Below are 22,859 nucleotides of genomic sequence, written 5' to 3'. Positions count from 1 at the left end.
TGCGATGAAATTTGACATAAACAAGTTTTATACAAAACGAAATCTATGTACAAAATTTTTTGAGTATCGGTTCATAATTGACGCATATAAAGGTCCTCTTCAGAAAATTACTCATACACTCACGGTTTAAAAATTGAACAAAAATATTTTGTTTTTAAAAATTAATATTTTGTTAGTTCAAAAGAGCTCGGTCCATAATTGACTTAAGCCATATTCCATATATCACTCTGATGTTTCTAGGAGAGCATTCCTTTTACGGCATACGGTCTAATGGTGGGTATATGAGAATCGGCACATCCGAATATAACACTCTCACTTGTTTTTTCTCAGATATCAGCTTTTTTCGGTTATTTTAGATTAATAGCGGAAACTAATTATAATTTATTTTAAAATAAAATCTAAAATTTATAATATTATCGTATAAAAAATCCCAGAAAAAATTTTAAAAGTTAAATTTTGCGAAAAAGACTCTAATCTAGGTAATATTGGATTAATAGAGGAATATTTGACAATATTCCATTTGGCCTGCACTGTTTTTAGACAATTTGGAAATGCCTTTCTGTCAATAATTTATCAAAAATTGCAATAAAAATAAGAAAAAACAAGTAAGAAAGTATAGACGGGCGAGGCCGACCATGTGATACCCTACACCAGTTATGAATATTAAATGTGATTTATTTTTCATAGTAAAGCATTTATTTTCAATATTCCCTTGTTTCGATACATTTAAGCAATTTATGGATGAAAAACTAATTTTCTGAAAGAGGCTTTATATGGGGGCTAGGGGCAAATATGGACCAAGCCCGAAAAAATTTTGTGAATATATTTATATTTACATAATACTTTATTGTGCTGAATTTCATCGCGATATTTGTGTTTATACGTTAATTTGGGACATTCAAGTAATTTTCTGAAGGGGACTTTGTATGGGAGCTAAGGTCAAATGGGGCCCGATCTTTATGAAATTTGGCAGGGTCATCAAGACTTCTATAAAACTTAGTTGTGCCGTATTTTATCGATATATCTGTATATTTAACATAATTATGAGCTCAGAAGCCCTTTTCGGGGGGTTCTGTTCTATGGGGGCTAGGTGAAATAATGGACCGATTTTAACCATTTTCAATTACCTTCGTCCTTGGGCCAAATAAAACGTGCATGCCAAATTTCATCCAATTATCTTGAAAATTGCGACCTGTACCTTGCGCACAAAGTTTACATGGCCAGCCAGCCAGACAGACGGACGGACGGACATAGCTTAATCGACTCAGAAAACGATTCTAAGCCGATTGGTATACTTTAAGGTGGGTCTATAACAAATATTGTTGTATGTTACAAACATCAGCACAAATCCAATATACCCTCCCCACTAAAGTGGTGTAGGGTATAATTAATTATGATATCAACTTTGTAAATAAATAAATAAATAAGAAAATCTGCAATAGTGATGTTAATTTTGTCGCAAGATATACTTTTAATAATAATTTACAGTTGTTATATGCACAAGATAAAAAAAATATCTTTAATTAAAGGAATATTCTGACTATTTTTAAAAACATAGAGAACTGGAATTGGTTGTGAACAAAATTACACACAGGTCTCGTTTTATGCCGATTCAAATTTTTGCGGTTTTCAAATGAACAATTTTTTTAAATTTTTAACAGATTTTGACATTTTAGATGTTTGTTTTAGCTTTTTTACCATTTTTAAATTGATTTTGTATAGCAAATTATCAAAATCAAATTCTTAATATGGATCCAGATATTGAAAGAGCATTGAAGATTCAACGCAGACTGACTGATCTGTTTTACGGATAAAAAATTCAAAATCTCAAACTTTGATGACAAAATATTTTGCAAGATAAGAAACAATTGAAACTTTTAAAAATTCTTTGATCTCGTCCCCTATTCACGAGATAAATTCTAGCGATGAAAATAATATTGCCAATTCCAAACGATGCAGACAATTATTCAGTAATTCAGATTAATCATACATATTAACAGAATTTTCTTTAAAAAAAGTTTCAGTTTTTTTAAGCATTTTCAGTTTTTTCAGTAATTAATGAATTATTATATTTTTGTTTAATTTTTTAAGCGTGTTTTGTTTTTATTGTTTTAGTAAATGAATTTTTGTTGATTTTTTTATGAGATTTTGTTTTGATTTTTAAATTAAAATTTGAATTTATGCGGTTTTTCAGTATTCTGGAACGAATCATTTGTTTTTATATGGAGCTAAAGTATCGCTTTATGCGAATTTAATTTATGTGTTTTTTTTTTTTTTTTTTGGAACGTATCTATATCATAAAACGAGTCCTGAGTGTATTGGAAAATGTTCAGAAGTTTTTACATGGGAATTAAATACGTAATTTTCTCATTTTAATAAGAAAACAAATTATTCATCTAACTTTAATAAATTTTTTTCTTAAAATCTTAAAATTTGTTTTGTTTATATTTTAATAAAACAAATGCATAAAAATGGTTATAATATTTTTCTGTAAAATATGTAAAAAAAATTAACTCAAAAAATTGTTTTACTCTTTTCTTTATGTCATCTATTTTCATTTCCAAAATCTGATCGCCCTAACATTACACATTAACAAATAATGATAACCTTACAACATTTAGTTTACAAAAATTGTATTAAAAAAAATTTCACGATCGGCCCATATTTGGTCATAGCATAGAAGGTCCCTTCCCTGCTATCACATAAGTTCACATTACTCATTACCAAACAATAATATCCATGCAAAATTTGACACAGACATTACTTTTTACATTATACAAAATGTTGTTTGAATTTTTATATGTTTGTAACATAGATCCACCTTAAAGTATACCAATCGGCTTAGAATCGTATTCTGAGTCGATTAAGTTATGTCCGTCCGTCTGGCTGGCTGGCTCCCATGTAAACCTTGTGCGCAAGGTACAGGTCGCAATTTTCAAGATAATTGGATGAAATTTGGCAAGGACGAAGCCTATTGAAAATGGTTAAAATCGGTCTATTATTTTACCTAGCCCCCATAGAACAGAACCCCCCGAAAAGGGCTTCTGAGCTCATAATTATGTTAAATATACAGATGTATCGATAAAATACGGCACAACTAAGAAGTCTTGATGACCCTGCCAAATTTCATAAAGATCAGGCCCCATTTGACCCTAGCTCCCATACAAAGTCCCCTTCAGAAAATTACTTGAATGTCCCAAATTAACTTATAAACACAAATATCGCGATGAAATTCAGCACAATAAAATATTATGTATATATAAATATATTCACAAAATTTTATCGGGCTTGGTCCGTATTTGCCCCCAGCCCCCATATAAAGCCTCTTTCAGAAAATTAGTTTTTCATCCATAAATTGCTTAAATGTATCGGAACAAGGGAATATTGAAGATAAATGCTTTATTATGAAAAATAAATCACATTTAATATTCATAACTGGTGTAGGGTATCATATGGTCGGCCACGTCCGACTATACTTTCCCTTTTACGATCGGTATAAATATCGGTCCGATCGGTCCCATACAAAGCCTCTCCCGAAATCACATTAATGCACATCACTTATTAGCAAATAGCTATATATATACTTATATACAAATTTTGACAGAAATATACACAGAAAAAAATATGCAAAATTTTTTTCTTAACAATCGTTTGCTTAAAGTTAATTTCGATTTTTATAATCATTTTTATTTGGTTTTATAACGAATTTGTTTGATTTTCACACAGAAGGAAAATATTTTCTAACAAACACTTTATTGAAATAAATTTAATTTTCAGTTAACATTTTTACTGGTTCAATAAATGTTTTTGTTTGAGTTTTATTTATATGTCAGCATATGGAATACAACAATAAAACAAGTTTTGGAATGTACTAAAATGAATTGATATAATTCTTACTTGGTTTATAACATTTAATGTATAAGTGTTTCAGTTTTTACAGTACAAAATAATAGTTTCTAGAATGTGAAATAAAATTGTTGTAAGTATATATGTAGTACTTTTTTCTACAAATTTTAATTTTATAGAATTAGTAAAATTTTTGTTAAAATTCAATATATATTTTTTAACAAAATTTTTATAGATTCAATAAGGAATTTTGTGTATTATTATTGCCAAAACACAATAAATAATGTATCTGTTTCAGATAAAATAATTGCTTGAATTTCAGTATAAATACAAATAATTTAATTAATATTTTTCGTAAATAGTATATTATTTTAATAAGAAAAATCCTGAAATTTTTTCAATAAAGAATTTACGAATTTGAGTACTTGATTTTACGGATTTCGTGATAGGTCCTATTTTAGTAAAAAAATACTTTGCTTTATGAATTTTTTGTTTGATTTCGAATTGTGTAGCTTTTATTTACAGAAATATTACTGTAAATCAGGGTTGCCACCATAATAATTTAGAAACTACACTTGTTCGGCTTCTAAATTACATATTTAAAGAAAAATTACACATGTTCCTTGTTCGCACGGTACACAGAAAAAAATATGCACAATTTTTTTCTTAACAATCGTTTGCTTAAATTTAATTTCGATTTTTATAAATATTTTTATTTGAGTTTATAACGAATTTGTTTGATGTTCACAAGAAGGAAAATATTTTCTAACAAACACTTTATTGAAATAAATTTAATTTTCAGTAAATATTTTTACTGATTCAATAAATGTTTTTGTTTGAGTTTTATTTTTATGTCAGCATATGGAATACAACAATAAAACCAGTTTTGGAATGTACTAAAATGAATTGATATAATTCTTATTTGGTTTATAACATTTAATGTATAAGTGTTTCAGTTTTCACAGTACAATATAATAGTTTCTAGAATTAGAAACGTTTTCTTAAAAATGTTGTAAGTATATGTATATGTATTTTTTTTACTACTTTTAGTTTTAAATATTTTTTGCAAAATTTCTGTTAAAATTTAGTATATATTTTTTAACAAAATTTTTATAGATTCAATAAAAAATTTTGCTTATTATTATTGCCAAAATACAATAAATAATTTAACTGTTTCAGATAACATATTTGCTTGAATTTCAGTACAAATCAGTGATGCCAGGAGATTTTTTTCAGAAATCCCTACGCTTATGAGAAAAAATCCCTTTTTTCCCTACACCCACTTTTTATTTTCCCTACATTTTTCCCTACACTACTTTTTTCCATTTTTTTCAAAGTTTATCTTAAAAAAATACAAAAATAACATCAAAAACTAAAATATTAGCTCCGTTTTATAATATACATGTATGTATGTATTTTTTTTTTTAATTTTTAGGAATGAAATTTCTAGAATTTAAATTTAAATTTTTTTTCTTTCAATTTTATATCATACAAATCTTCCAACCCTGACTCTTCAGTTAAGATTAAAAAAAAACAATTGAAAGATTTATGGCAGTATATCGAATCGTGATAAAAATTTATTTTATGTGCCTCCAACAAAAAAATTTTCATAAAATAATTATTTTAAATAAGGTTTACTTTTGCGTTTACTTTTTGCGGTTTACTTTTATAAATTTTCAGAACATTAAATTCATTTTTTCAATCCTGAGTTACTGCATTAAGCCCCCGACTACTCTATCTATAAGGAGTCAGAATATATCGCCCTACAGGATTGGCATAATCCAAAAAGTCGTTTCAAGAAAAATGGATATGAGTATTTAATGACATTTAACTATTTTTTTAATAACTTTTAAACAAATCAAGGGGTTTTAAAAATCCAGATTCAGATAGTTGAGGTTAATATGTTTCTCATCTAACTTGAAATTAAATTTTTAGTTGTCTAATATTCACAAAAACGTGGGTTTTAGTTTTTACGTTTACAAAAAATTGATTTCACATCGAAAATAATAGACATATTTGAAATTTCATAAATCTATATGAAAGATTTTAGTATGTCGCATGTTTTGAAGACCTTAGTTCAAGAAAGCCGAATTTTGGATTATGCCAGTCTTGTAGCGATATGTAGGTACATATATTGTAGAAATTACAAGCGGAATTTTTACTAACGATACACTTAAAACTGATTTCATTTTAATTTAAAAGTTTAATACATGAAAGAGTATATTTTTAGTTGTTAAAAATTATGAAATTGAAAAATCCCTACAATTTGACAATAGTAAGAAATCTTTCCCTTTTTCCCTACACGTGAAATTTTTGAAAAAAAAATCCCTACAAAAAGGGAAAAATCCCTACACTTGGCATCACTGGTACAAATACTAATAACTTGTGTTATTGTTTCAGTAAAATAATTGTTTGGAAATGTTGTGATTATTTATTAATGTTTTTCGTAAATAGTATATTATTTTAATAAGAAAAATCCTGAAATTTTTTCAATAAAGAATTTACGAATTTGAGTACTTGATTTTACGAATTTCGTGATAGATCCTATTTTAGTAAAAACAAGTTAGAGTGCTATATTCGCCTGAGCCGAATCTTAAATACCCTCCACCAGCTACAATTATATTAATACTTTTCTAATTGATCAAATATTTGTACAAATAAGTCTTCTCATGTCTTAAATAGAAAAATCCCATAATTTTTCTATTTAAGACTTAGATCTATTACAATTCCAAGATTTATTGAACATTATAAACGCCATTTTCTTTTATATTTTTATAGTGCTTAGCAATATTTAATAATTTGCATGTATGCATGTGTGTGAAAGATTTAAGGATTTTGAAAATACATACATATATATAATTTTGTTCTACACAAATTGATAATGCAAATAGTTAAATAAGGTTAAAGCGCTTTTAGGGGCAGTTCCTAGTATGGGAGATAAGATCAATTATAGACCGATCGTAAAAATTCTTTAAGCTAAATTTCTGTACATAAAAGCTATATTTCAGTCAAATATTGTATCTATATCGTAATTTAGTATAGCTTTATTTGGTAATGAGTAATTTGCGTTTAAGAGATTTTCGTAAAAGGACCTTGTATGGGGGCTATTACCAATTATGTATATAAAGACAAAATTTCAAAATTCTGTATCTATATTATTATTTGGTGATGAATATTGTTCATCTAAGTGATTTTCTGGAGGGGACCTAGAGCTATGACCAAATATGGACCGATCGGGAAAAAATCACAGTAATATTTCTATGCATATGGGCAATACTTGTACCAAATTTTATATAGATATCTTAATTTAGTAATGAGTTATGCGCGTTTAAGTGATTTTCGGGCGGGGACCTTTTATGGGAGCTATGACCAATTATGGACCGATCGGAAAAAACTTTCAGAGTAATATTTCTATACATATGGGCAATACTAATACCAAATTTTATATGGATATCTTAATTTAGTAATGAGTTATGCGCGTTTAAGTGATTTTCGGGAGGGGACCTTGTATGGGAGCTATGACCAATTATGGACCGATCGGAAAAAACTTTCACAGTAATATTTCTATGCATATGGGAAATACTTATACCAAATTTTATATGGATATCTTAATTAAGTAATGAGTTATGCGCGTTTAAGTGATTTTCGGGAGGGGACCTTGTATGGGAGCTATGACCAAATATGGACCGATCCGAAAAAACTTTCAGAGTAATATTTCTATGCATATGGGCAATACTTATACCAAATTTTATATGGATATCTTAATTTAGTAATGAGTTATGCGCGTTTAAGTGTTTTTCGGGAGGGGACCTTGTATCGGAGCTACGACCAATTATGGACCGATCGGGAAAAAATTTCACGGTAACATTTCTGTGCATATGAGTAATACTTATACCAAATTTTATATGGATATCTTAATTTAGTAGTGAGCAATGCGCGTTTAAGTGATTTTCGGGAGGGGACCTTGTATGGGAGCTATGACCAATTATGGATCGATCGGGAAAAAATTTCACAGTAACATTTTTGTGTATATGAGTATTACTTATACCAAATTTTATATGGATATCTTAATTTAGTAATGAGCTATGCGCGTTTAAGTGATTTTCGGGAGGGAACTTTGTATGGGAGCTACATATGTCCAATTATGGACCGAGCCAGAAAATTTTTTCTTTGAATGAATTCAATTGACATAAGATTTCAATTTGTAAAATTTTGTGTAGATATCAACATTCTGACGTAAGTTATTAACAAAAAACCCATTTTCCGGGAATATGTACTTTTGTATGGGAGGTATATGAAATTGTGGTCCGATTCTGGCAATTTTCAGCAGGGATCAAGCTCTTGTGTAGAGACGAATGTATGGTGATTTTCATGGAATTGCCTTGCATAGTTTTCGAGAAAATTACATCAGAATGTGTAAAAAATGCTTATTTTTTTCGGAGTTGTTTTAAATTTTGATTCATAACTTTTCCCGATGTGAACCGATTTTGCTCATTTTCAGTACCAAACTGTACTGGATAATAGTGAATATTTTGGGTGAATTTGGTTAAATTATATTGCTTCGTTTTAACGTGAGCGTGTTTTACACAGACAGACAGACAGACGGACGGACGGACAGACGGACATAGCTAAATCGACTCAGAATTTGATAAGGACCCAGAATATATATACTTTGTTGGGTCTCAGATGAATATTTCTTGGTGTTACACACGGAATGACAAAGTTATATATATCCTCTATCACCACTGATGGTGGTGGAGGGTGTAAAAATACTTGGATTTATGAATTTTTTGTTTGATTTTGAATTCCATTTTTTTCTGTGTACAGATAGCAATTTTTAAGATATTTTGAAAAATAAAAGTCTTTTAGCACAAGTGCGATCGAAGTCTATTCCGAATGATTAAAATCCATTATATCAACTCATATAGGGTTCATAATTACGTCTTTAAAGAGTGATCCACTTTTTTCGTTATTAAACTAAGAACTAATAACTGTAACAACGGTGAACTTCTGGATGTATATAATTCATTTCAGTTCTTAAAAAAACTCTACTTTAAACTAAATTATTATAATTATTATTTCTTTATTGGGTGGCTTAATAAAATAATGGACCGATTTTAACCATTTCCAAAAGAAAAGTTTGTGCAATATTTCATAAATTTATATCGAAAATTGATTGGCGAGACCTCCGCCTTGGCGTTATTGCAATCCCGGGGTATAAAGAGGTGGCCAATACCTCCAGTCTGACCGGGGCTGAAAAATTGGTTACAGTCTACTGCCTGGCTTAGTCCTTGCATAGATTGCTAGAGGCCAGACCAGAGCACCGCATAATCTGGTACTACGGGTGGCCAGTTGCCCGCAGGACTATGTCCTGGCTGGTCAGTTGGTTGAGGTTCCTTCGGGATCCACGTAGTGGCTGTGGTTTAAACCCAAATTCGCGGGAAGAGTAAGTTGCGGTTAAAAGACTGATGCATGATAATAGTCAATATTTCGGGATAAGTTCGGTGCTGTTGCCGAAAACAACAGATACCCCACAGAGGAGTGACTGTGGGACTAAGCGTTGGAAATGGGTTGGAGTCAATTGTATATGATACGGAATGGATGTAGAGGTATGCGGGCCTCACCCACCCGTATATCTAAATGAGTGTGTCGTATGTTTTTCTCTTATGAGTGTGTCGAATAAATGGGATGTGTGCTGGGTTGAATGATGATGGATGAAAGGTATCATATACAAGTGATACCGATTAATTTTCCTTCCTTGTCCAGATATGTTCAGAGTATACTCTGTTCATATCAGAATTACCACAGCGTGTCACTGTGAGTAAGAACGATGTCTACGGCTTATTGATGGATCGTGCTTCGGTCCACCGGTTACGTCTCTAGGTGCTGTTGCCGAATCAACAGAGCCATAGTAGTGTGGTTGGGCGACATTATGTCGGGGTAGATTGGGCTTGCTCATGATACCTGTCTTTCCCCAACGTGACTACTTTGGCAAGAGATTAGATAGCTCGAGTACTCCAGCAAAGTACTTGCGCATGGACCGGTCATAGCCAATGTGCAAAAATTGCCACCTGAGTTCTTCATTGAAGAAAAAGGGGCGATGGTAGACCGTTCTCAAGTCTACCCTGTGGATGAAAAAGACCACCGTGAGATAAGGCCGACACGGCAGGTGCTCACGTTAAAACTCTCGACAGTCTGTAGTATTATAGAATACAAATAATTTGACTTATATAATATTAACATTAATTAGAATAATAGACACATTTAATACAAAAGCCCAAATATAACATTTTTTATCTCATAAAAATATAAAAAATCTTCAACATTGAAAAAATATAATTATTTTCGCTTCATCGGAAGTCTTTAAACATCATTTCCTCAGAAGGTAAAAAAATTCAATCAGTGCTACTTTTGAAGTGGTGATAAATGTTATTTTTTTAGAAGTACTTCGTTTTATTTTTGCTGGGTGCGTGTAGCACAAATATTATTGTGCGATACAAACATCAGCTCAAACCCAATATACTCTCCCAACTCTTTTCTACAGAAAGATTTTAAAAATTTTAAATTACACATAAATTACACGTGAAACCAATTACATATGGGCTACACATAGAAATAAAAATTACACACAATATGTGTAATTACACATGAAGTGGCAAACACTGCTGTAAATACACTTTAACCGTATATAATTAATTGTAATTAATTATAATGCTGCGAAAAAACTTGCAATTGTAACAAATTTAAATTATTTAAATCTTTACTTGTTCTATTAGAAAATATGTGAAACCCTATTTCCACAAATATTTTATTAACTAAAAGGTTATTAATATAAAAGTAGCTGGTAGAGGGTATTTAAGATTCGGCCCGGCCGAACATAGCACTCTAACTTGTTAATTAGTTATTTAAGTATTTTTCGAAAGTGAACCTTATATGGGAGCTATGACCAATAATGGACCTATACGGATCTACGTTGGTAGTATGATTTCTGCTCATATTATATTATTATCTTATGTAGTTTCTGAGAAAACTACTCAAGAATTAGGAAACCTAATTTTTTCCGAGGTAGTCTGAAATTTTTACTTTTTACGCTTTGGGCCGATTTGGCTGATTTTCAATACCAATACAACTTCTATCCAAATTGTGACCATAACGTAACAGCTTAAACTTTAAAACAATCTAATTTTATATAATCTGAGTGAATAACAAGTTAAAGTGCTACATCAGCTACTTTTATATTAATATTTTTTTAATTGATCAAATATTTGTAGAAATAAGATTTCTCATGTCTTAAATAGAAAAACCGCAAGATTTAAACAGCTTAAATCTATTACCATTCCAAGATTTATTGAACATTACAAACGCCATTTTCTTTTATATTTTTAAAGCGCCCTAAGATATGCTTTAGCGATTTTTAATAATTTGTGTGAAAGATGTAAGGAAATTCAAATTTTCGGGGCAGGACCTAGTATGGCAGATATGACCAATTATGGACCGATTGTAAAAACATCTTTAATTAACATTTCTGTATATAAAAGCTATATTTCTGTCAAATTTTGTACATATATATCGTAATTTAGTAATAAGCTATGTGTGTTTAAGTGATTATCGGAAGGGAACCTTGTATGGGACCTATAGCACCCATTTTATGAACCGATCGTGAAAAAATCTTAAAAGATAATTTTTGTATACACAACTAATATTTGTGCAAAATTGTGTATCAATAGCTTTATTTGGTAATGAGTAATGTGCGTTTAAAAGATTTTAGTAATGAGTTATGTGCGTTAAAGTGATTTTCGGAAGGGAACCTTGTATAGGAGCTATGACTAAATATGAACCGATCGTGAAAAAAATTTGAAATAACATTTCTGTGTATAAAAATAGTATTTATGAGAAAAATTTTTATGGATTTGGTAATAAGTTGTGTTCCTTTGAGTGTTTTTCTTAAGGGGACCTTGTATGGGACCTGTTATGGACCAATCGGGAAAAAATTTCACAGTAACATTTTTGTGCATAGGAGCCATACTTCATACATCAGAATGTGTAAAAAATGCTTATTTTTTCGGAGTTGTTTTAAATTTTGATTCATAACTTTTCCCGGTGTAAACCGATATTGTTCATTTTCAACACCAAACTACCTAATTTCAATAATTTATTTAACTTCCTTTTTCCGTGAGCGTGTTTTACAAAGACAGACAGAGGGACGGACAGACGGACATAGCTAAATCGACTCAGAATTTCATAAGGACCAAGAATATATATACTTTGTTAGGTCTCAGATGAATATTTCTTGGTGTTACACACGGAATGACAAAGTTATATATACCCTCTATCAACACTCATGGTGGTGGAGGGTATAAAAAGTGACCCCGTTCGTAAGAAACCGTTCCGCCTGTTACTTGATGAGTCGTTTTCGTTGCAGTTTTACGTCACTTTTTTATAACATAAAAGGGTTATATTAGAAAAAATTCCAGTTTTGACATAGCAATAGGGAAACTGGAAATTCTTCTAATTTTACACTGTTTTATGTAATAAAAGCGACTTTATACATATTTTCTTCATTTCTCTTTTTTCTTACTTTATGAATAATTTAAAAATTGCTTTATACTCACTAGGCTTCATGAAATAACTCCCCAAAACAAAAATGAAATAAGTCCTTAAATTTGGGGACTTATTTAGCTATCTAATTTTTAGATAACTTGGCAACATTTTTGTTCCCGTATTGAGAGTACTAACATTTATGCATATGTCGAACTAATTTGTATAAGTCCAGAAAATTTTATATTAATACGCCAGTTCGAAAACATGTTAATAGAATGATTTATCTATATACAGAATATACTCATGTCGAATTTTATCCATTTAACAACGAATAAGGTGGTATTAAGTGCTTTACTGGGAGCCAATACAACGTATAGGCCGATTCGGAAAAAAAATCCGTAGAATGATTTATATACACAAAATACACATCTATGTCGAACTTTATCCCGATAACTTTGATTGTCAATGTGCATTTAAGTAATTTATAATGATTTATATGCAAAAAAATCAAGTTTAATTTTACTCCAATATATTTATCAATTAATGAAATATGTGCGTTTAAGTGATTTTCGGAAGTGGACTTTATATAGGAGCTATGACCAATTACGGGCCTATCCGGAAAAATTTCGTAAAATGATTTATATGTACACAAAACATATTTGTGTCGAATTTTATTAAGATATCTTTATTTGATAATGAAATATGTGCGTTTAAGTGATTTTTTGAAGTGGACCTTATATAGGAGCTATTACCAAATGTGGACCGATCTGGAAAAATTTGATAGAATGATTTATATGTACACAAAACATATTCAAGTCGTACTTTATCCCCATAGCTTTATTATTCGAAGAAATATATGCGTTTAAGTGATTTTCGTTAGTATATGGAAGCCTATCAGGAAAAAATTTCGTAGAGTGATTCATATAAAGACAAAACATATTTGTGACGAATTTTATCAAGATAACTTTATTTGACAATGAAATATGAGCATTTAAGTGATTTTCGGAAGTGGGCCTTATATGAAAGCTACGACCAATAATGGACCGATCCGGAAAAAAGTGGTAGAATGATTTATACGTACACAAAAGATAATCAAGTCGAATTTTATCTTTATAGCTTTAGAATTCAATGAAATATATGCGTTTAAGTGATTTTCGGAAGTGGGCCTTATATGCTATGACCAATTATGGGCCTATCCGGAAAAAATTTCGAAGAGTGATTTATATTTAGGCAAAACATATTTGTGTCGAATTTTATTAAGATAGCTTTTTTTGACAATGAAATATATGCTTTTAAGTGATTTTCGGAAGTGGGCCTTATATGGGAGCTATGACCAATAATGGACCGATCTGTAAAAAAATTGGTAGAATGATTTGTATGTACACAAGACATATTTAACTCGAATTTTATCTCAATAGCTTTATTTATCAATAAAATATGTGCGTTTAGGTAATTTTCGAAAGTGAACCTTAAATGGGAGCTATGACCAATTGTGGACCTACTGAGATCTACGTTGATAGCATGATTTCTGTTCATATTATATTTGCATGTACAAACTTTTGTGTTGATATCGATATATTTGAGGGAGTTATTAATGATAAACTAATTTTTGGGAATATATACCTTTGTATGGACTATGGGAAATTTTGAATCGACTATTTTTATTTTCGACATAATTTATCTCTGGATAAAAAAATAATGTGGGACAAAATTCATAGAATTATCCTTTGTAATTTCTGAGAATTACGAAAAATCCAGAAATTTTTTCGAGATATTCTGAAATTTTCACTTATAACTTTTAAAGTTGTGAACCTATTTTGCAGATTTTCAATACGAAACTGCAGAAACAGTGAATATTTTTGGTGAATTTGGTTTACTTATTTTGCTTAGTTTTAACGTGAGCATGTTTTAGACAGACAGACAGACGGACATAGCTAAATCGACTCAGAATTTGATAAGGACCCAGAATATATATACTTTGTTGGGTCTCAGATGAATATTTCTTGGTGTTACACACGGAATGACAAACTTATATATACTCTCTATCACCACTGATGATGGTGGAGGGTATAATTATGTGGTATTAAGTGGATTTCAGAAGTGAACCTTATATGGGAGCTAGTTATGGACCGATACTGAAAAAATTCCTTATATGGAAGCTGTAACCAATTATGGACCGATGTGGAAAGTTTTCAAGAATGATTTATATATATATATATACAAAACAAATTCACATCGAGTTTTACCCTGATATCTTTATTTATCAATGAATAATGCGCATCGGATTATCGGATGTGGACCTTATATGGAAGATATGATCAATTATGGACCGATCCGAATGTCGAATTTTATCCCGATAGCTTTATTTATCAATGAATTAAGCTTGTTTAAATGATTTTAGGATGTGGACCTTATGTGGGAGCTAGCACCAATTGTGGACTGATCCAGAAAAAAATTCACTGAATGATTTATATCTATATACAAAACAATTTCACCTCGAGCTCTACCCTGATAGCTTTATTTATCAATGAATTATGCGCATTTAAGTGATTTTCGGATGTGGACCTTATATGGGAACTATGACCGATTATGGACCGATCCGGAATAAATTTCGTAGAGTAATTCATATATACACAAAATACATTCATGTCAAATTTTATCCAGATAGCTTTATTTATCTATGATTTTCGGATGTGGACCTTATATGGGAGCCATGACCATAGAGTGATTTATGTATACACAAAACATACTCGTGTAGAATTTTATCCCGATAGCTTTATTTATCAATGAAATACGTTCATTTAAGTGATTTTCGAAAGTGGACCTTATATGGGAACTATGACCCATTGTGGGCCGATACAGATCTAAGTCGATAGTATGCTTTCTGTTCATATTATGTCAATATGTACAAAATTGTGTTGATACCGATATATTTGAGGAAGTTATTAACGATAAATTAATTTCCGGGAATATGTACCTTTGTATGGGGGGTATGGGAAATTTTGGATCGATTGCTACAACTTTAAACATAATTAATCTATAGATGGAAAAAATTATCTGTGACAAATTTTTTCGAATTATCTTTGGTAGCTTCTGAGAAAGCTAAAAATTAAATTTTTCGAGGTAGTCTGAAAATTTTACTCATAACTTTTTAAGCTATGAACCGATTTTGCTGGTTTTAAATACCAAACTGCTTAAGAAAACAATGAATATTCTCAGAGAATTCGGTTGATTTCATTTGCTTAGCTTTAACGTGAGCGTGTTTTAACCAGACAGACGGACATAGCTAAATCGACTCATAAGGACCCAGAATATATATACTTTGTTGGGTCTCAGATGAATATTTTTTGGTGTTACACACGGAATGACAAACTTATATATACCCTCTATCACCACTGATGGTGGTGGAGGGTATAACAAGTAAGAGTGCTATATTCGACTATGCCGAATCTTAAATACCCTCCACCAGCAAGTTACTTTTTATTAAAACCCATTTAGCTATCTAATTTTTAGATAACTTGGCAACATTTTTGTTTCCTTTTCGTACTAACATTTATGCATATGTCGAACTAATTTTTATAAGTCCAGAAAAATGTATATTATTAGGCCAGTTCGAAAACATGTTAATAGAATGATACAACTTATGGTCCGATCTGGAAAAAAATTGGTAGATTTATATACACAAAATACACATTTATGTCGAATTTTATCCCGATAACTTTGATTGTCAATGTGCATTTAAGTAATTTATATTTATTTATATGTAAAAAAAATAAGTCTAATTTTACTCTAATAGATTTATCAATTAATGAAATTGTGCGTTAAAGTGATTTTATGAAGTGGACTTTATATAGGAGCTATGACCAATTACAGGCCTATCCGGAAAAATTTCATCATTCGACGATTCATATGTACACAAACATATTTGTGTCTAATTTTATTAAGATATCTTTATTTGGTAATGAAAATTGTTCGTTTAAGTGATTTTTTGAAGTAGACCTAATATAGGAGCTATTACCAAATATGGACCGATCCGGAAAAAAATTGGTAGAATGATTTATATGCTCACAAAACATATTCAAGTCGTACTTTATCCCGATAGCTTTATTATTCAAAGAAATATATGCGTTTAAGTGATTTTCGTAAGTGGACCTTATGTGGGAGCCTATCAGGAGGAAATTTCGTAGAGTGATTCATATAAATACAAAACATATTTGTGTCGAATTTTATCAAGACAATGAAATATGAGCGTTTAAGTGATTTTCGGAAGTGGGCCTTATATGGGAGCTAAGACCAATAATGGACCGATCCGGAAAAAAAATGGTAGAATGATTTATATGCACACAAAACATATTCACGTCGAATTTTATCTCTATAGTTTTAGAATTAGCGTTTAAATGATTTTCGGAAGTGGGCTTTTATGGGAGCTATGACCAATAATGGACCGATCCGTAAAGAATTTTGTAGGATGTATATGTTCACAAAACATATTCAAGTCGAATTTTATTCCTATAGCGGAAAAAATTTCGTAAAGTGATTCATATAAAAACAAAACATATTTGTGTCGAATTTTATCAAGATAACTTTATTTGACAATGGAATATGAGCATTTAAATGATTCTTGGAGATGGGCCTTATATGAAAGCTAAGACCAATAATTGACCGATCCGGATATGACCAATTATGGACCTATCCGGAAAAAATTTCGAAGAGTGATTTATATTTAGGCGAAACATATTTGTGTCGAATTTTATTAAGAAAGCTTTATTTGACAATAAAATATGTGCTCTATCACCACTGATGGTGGTGGAGTTTATAAAAAGACCCAAGGAAATGAAATAACTTCCTAAATTAAAATGAAATAATACCCCATTTTTAGGGATTTATTTCATATGAAACAAATGGCGCTGCGAATTATGGGCCCAGGTAAAATGGCCCCAAAACATAAAACGAAATATGTCCATAAACAAGGATACAAGAAACAAAAACACGAAATTTTTGTTTTTTTTTATATATTTTTTTGGGGTATTTCAACATTTTTACATTTGGGGTAATACTGCATTTCGCAAAAAAATAAAAATGACCCCAATGTTGTTAATGAAATGAAGAAATACCCCAAAACAAAACTTTTTTTCCTTTGGGGCTAATTTTCATTCTTAAATTTTGTAAAATACGTGAATATTAAAATATTAAAAAGGGACTTAAAAAAACCATGTAATAATTAGGGGTGATATTTTATTATTACTATTTATTAATATTTTATAAAAAATCAGAACATTATCGCGCGATATTTTATACATAAAATACAACAAATACTATTACATAAAATATTTTTTTTTTATTAAATCGCACGATTTTATAAATAATATTTTATGTAATAATATTTGTTGTATTTTCATAAAATGTTTGTTAATTTTGAATATTTTATGAAAATACAACAAATATTATTACATAAATTATTTTTTATAAAATCGCGCGATTTAATAAAAAAATATTTTATGTAATAATATTTGTTGTATTTTATTATTAAAATATCGCGCGATAATGTTTTGATTTTTTATAAAATATTAATAAATAGTAATAAAGAAAGATCACCCCTAATTATTATATGGTTTTTTAGGTCCCTTTTTAATATTTTAATATTCACGAATTTTACAAAATTTAAGAATGAAAATTAGCCCCAAAGGAAAAAAAGTTTTGTTTTGGGGTATTTCTTCATTTCACAACATTGGGGTCATTTTTATTTTTTTTGCAAAATGCAGTATTACCCCAAATGTAAAAATGTTGAAATACCCCAAAAAAATATATATATAAACAAGTTAGAGTGCTATATTCGCCTGAGCCGAATCTTAAATACCCTCCACCAGCTACTTTTATATTAATACTTTTCTAACTGATCAAATATTTGTACAAATAAGTCTTCTCATGTCTTAAATAGAAAAATCCCATAATTTTTCTATTTAAGACTTAGATCTATTACAATTCCAAGATTTATTGAACATTATAAACGCCATTTTCTTTTATATTTTTATAGTGCTTAGCAATATTTAATAATTTGCATGTATGCATGTGTGTGAAAGATTTAAGGATTTTGAAAATACATACATATATATAATTTTGTTCTACACAAATTGATAATGCTAAATAATAAGCTAAATTTCTGTACATAAAAGCTATATTTCAGTCATATTTTGTATCTATATCGTAATTTAGTATAGCTTTATTTGGTAATGAGTAATTTGCGTTTAAGAGATTTTCGTAAAAGGACCTTGTATGGGGGCTATTACCAATTATGTATATAAAGACAAAATTTCAAAATTCTGTATCTATATTATTATTTGGTAATGAATATTGTTCATCTAAGTGATTTTCTGGAGGGGACCTAGAGCTATGACCAAATATGGACCGATCGGGAAAAAATCACAGTAATATTTCTATGCATATGGGCAATACTTGTACCAAATTTTATATAGATATCTTAATTTAGTAATGAGTTATGCGCGTTTAAGTGATTTTCGGGCGGGGACCTTTTATGGGAGCTATGACCAATTATGGACCGATCGGAAAAAACTTTCAGAGTAATATTTCTATACATATGGGCAATACTAATACCAAATTTTATATGGATATCTTAATTTAGTAATGAGTTATGCGCGTTTAAGTGATTTTCGGGAGGGGACCTTGTATGGGAGCTATGACCAATTATGGACCGATCGGGAAAAACTTTCACAGTAATATTTCTATGCATATGGGAAATACTTATACCAAATTTTATATGGATATCTTAATTCAGTAATGAGTTATGCGCGTTTAAGTGATTTTCGGGAGGGGACCTTGTATGGGAGCTATGACCAAATATGGACCGATCGGAAAAAACTTTTAGAGTAATATTTCTATGCATATGGGCAATACTTATACCAAATTTTATATGGATATCTTAATTTAGTAATGAGTTATGCGCGTTTAAGTGTTTTTCGGGAGGGGACCTTGTATCGGAGCTACGACCAATTATGGACCGATCGGGAAAAAATTTCACGGTAACATTTCTGTGCATATGAGTAATACTTATACCAAATTTTATATGGATATCTTAATTTAGTAATGAGCTATGCGCGTTTAAGTGATTTTCGGGAGGGAACCTTGTATGGGAGCTACATATGTCCAATTATGGACCGAGCCAGAAAATTTTTTCTTTCAATGAATTCAATTGACATAAGATTTCAATCTGTAAAATTTTGTGAAGATATCAACATTCTGACGTAAGTTATTAACAAAAAACCGGGAATATGTACTTTTGTATGGGAGGTATATGAAATTGTGGTCCGATTCTGGCAATTTTCAGCAGGGATCAAGCTCTTGTGTAGAGACGAATGTATGGTGATTTTCATGGAATTGCCTTGCATAGTTTTCGAGAAAATTACATCAGAATGTGTAAAAAATGCTTATTTTTTTCGGAGTTGTTTTAAATTTTGATTCATAACTTTTCCCGATGTGAACCGATTTTGCTCATTTTCAATACCAAACTGTACCGGATAATAGTGAATATTTTGGGTGAATTTGGTTAAATTATATTGCTTCGTTTTAACGTGAGCGTGTTTTACACAGACAGACAGACAGACGGACGGACGGACAGACGGACATAGCTAAATCGACTCAGAATTTGATAAGGACCCAGAATATATATACTTTGTTGGGTCTCAGATGAATATTTCTTGGTGTTACACACGGAATGACAAAGTTATATATATCCTCTATCACCACTGATGGTGGTGGAAGGTATAAAAACAAAAATTTCGTGTTTTTGTTTCCTGTATCTTTGTTGGGGCCATATTTCGTTTTATGTTTTGGGGCCATTTTACCTGGGGCCATAATTCGCCACATTGCTCATATGCATTGTGACACTTTTAAAATTGTTATAACGTCCATGGACACTAGACTCAATTTAGTGAGTCATAACGCCCATGGAATATATGACACTGGACTTTATGACACGCCACCTATATTTGAATTAAAAGTAAATGGGGTGAAATTTCATTTACGTTTTTGGGGTAATTGTTCATTACGAAAAATTAACCCAATATTTTGGGCGACTTTTCATTTCAACCTTGGGGAGATTTTTCATTAATTTTGGCGTGATTTTTCTTAAAAAATGTTAGGGTTATGGCGTCATGAAATAACTCCCCACGAAATAACTCCCCAAAACAAAAATTAAATAACTCCCTAAAAATTTGTTCAGAAAGCAAAAACAACGAAATTTGTGGATTTAATTCGTTTTTTGGGGCATTATTTCACATTTAAAATCGGGAGTTATTTCATTATGAAATAATTCCTCAAAATTCAAAAATGAAATAAATCTCTAAAAATATTTTTGGGGATTTATTTCATTATATTAATTTTAACACATGAAATAAAAAATATATAGCTGATAGCCTGCCTTCGGCCGGGCGCAAAGGTTTTATCCTCTGGGGTACATTGGACACCGGCTTCGCTAAGAATACACTCTTCTTGTATCAAAAGTGTTCGGCCTTAGGCTGGCTATTTAGGAAATCTTTATTAAGCGAAGCCGGTGTTGGTCATATTATAGAGTGGTAAATCCTTGCGTCCGGCCGTAGGCCGGCTATTTAGGAAATATTTATTAAAGTTTAATACATTTCAGTTTAATACAGATTTACTATGGTATGTCCAAAAACGGCTTCGCTTAATAAATATTTCCTAAATAGCCGGCCTAAGGCCGAATGCGTCATGAAATAACTCCCCACGAAATAACTCCCCAAAACAAAAATGAAAAAAGTCCTCAAATTTGAGGACTTATTTCATTATGAAATAATTCCACAATTTAAAAATGAAAAAAAGCCCTAACAAAATGAAATAACTTCCTAAATTAAAATGAAATAACATCCCATTTTTGGGGATTTATTTCATATGAAACAAATCCCTAATTTTAAAATGAAATAAGTTCCCATTTAAAAATAACTAATTAAGGAATAAGTCGGTTTTAGTGACATTTTTAAAAAAAGTAGGTCGCTCATAATTTCGAGTGGGGCTTCAAAGTTTAATACATTTCAGTTTAATCGCATAATGAAGATTCCCTTAATAGCCGGCCTGTGGCCGTGCGCAAGTACTTTCTACTCTATGGTATGTCCAACAACGGCTTCGCTTAATAAATATTTCTTAAATAGCCGGCCTACGGCCGGACGCAAGGATTTACAACTCTATATAATGACCAACACCGGCTTTGCTTAGTAAAGATTTCCTAAATAGCCGGCCTAGGGCCGAACACTTTTGATACAGGGAGAGTGTATTCTTAGCGAAGCCGGTGTCCAATGTACCCCAGAAGATAAAACTCTTGCGTCCGGCCGAAGGACGGCTATCAGACATATTTTTTATTTCGTGTGACAAAAGTAATATAATGAAATAACTCCCCAAAAATATTTTTAGGGATTTATTTCATTTTTGAATTTTGAGGAATTATTTCATAATGAAATAACTCCCCATTTTAAATGTGAAATAATACCTCAAAAAACTAATTAAATCCCCAAATTTCGTTATTTTTGCTTTCTGAACAAATTTTTAGGGAGTTATTTCATTTTTGTTTTGGGGAGTTCGTGGGGAGTTATTTCATGACGCCAAGGCCGAACACTCTTGATAGAGGGAGAGTGTATTCTTAGCGAAGCCGGTGTCCAATGTACCCCAGAGGATAAAACGCTTGCGCCCGGCCGAAGGCTGGCTATTAGACATATATTTTTTATTTCGTGTGACAAAAGTAGTATAATGAAATAACTCCCCAAAAATTTTAGGGATTTATTTCATAATGAAATAACTCCCCATTTTAAATGTGAAATAATGCCCCAAAAAACGAATTAAATCCCCAAATTTCGTTGTTTTTGCTTTCTGAACAAATTTTTAAGGAGTTTTTTCGTTTTTGTTTTTGGGGAGTTATTTCATGACGCCTACTCACTAATATCTCAATTTTGTTTGTTATATATTAAACTTATGTTTTTTATATATTAAACTTTAAATAAACACAATTTAATACAAAATTTCAAAATATTTCACCATTCACACAACCGATCAATATAAACTTAATATATTTACTAAAATGTTCAAACACTTCTTTTAAATTTTGTGAACAAGAATAATTCTACATTGAATTACCTTGTTAGTGTGTTAAAAGTGCTCTTTTTATACATTTTTATTCTATCTAATTATTATCATTTACGTTTCCTTATGGTATATTAATTCGAATTAAAATTAAACAAAAATAGGACAAAAAAATTAGAAATTAATTAATTAATCTCATATATCCACCATCAAACCGTATGCCCTAAAAGGAATGCTTCCCTATAAGCAACAGGGTGATATTACTCATCAAATTAACTGAAGAGGACTTTATATAGATAGGGTTAATTATTGACCGTTTTTTATAAAATTTTTTTTAGACCGATTTTGGTTCTTTATTCTGTAATGAGCTT

The 22,859-nt window shown here is 30.6% G+C and overlaps 1 protein-coding gene across 1 annotated transcript in view; it reads left to right on the top strand.

Annotated features, from left to right (window-relative positions):
- LOC119609776 overlaps positions 1–22,859 on the top strand; it is a 121,183-nt gene that overhangs the window by 45,430 nt on the left and 52,894 nt on the right. The gene's annotated exons all lie outside the window — the stretch shown is intronic.

This window comes from Lucilia sericata, unplaced genomic scaffold, assembly GCF_015586225.1.
Source record: "Lucilia sericata isolate MDLA Ls3-8-SP2 unplaced genomic scaffold, ASM1558622v1 Contig001059F_arrow, whole genome shotgun sequence".
Taxonomy (NCBI): domain Eukaryota; kingdom Metazoa; phylum Arthropoda; class Insecta; order Diptera; family Calliphoridae; genus Lucilia; species Lucilia sericata.
This window is presented reverse-complemented; position numbering and strand designations above follow the sequence as displayed.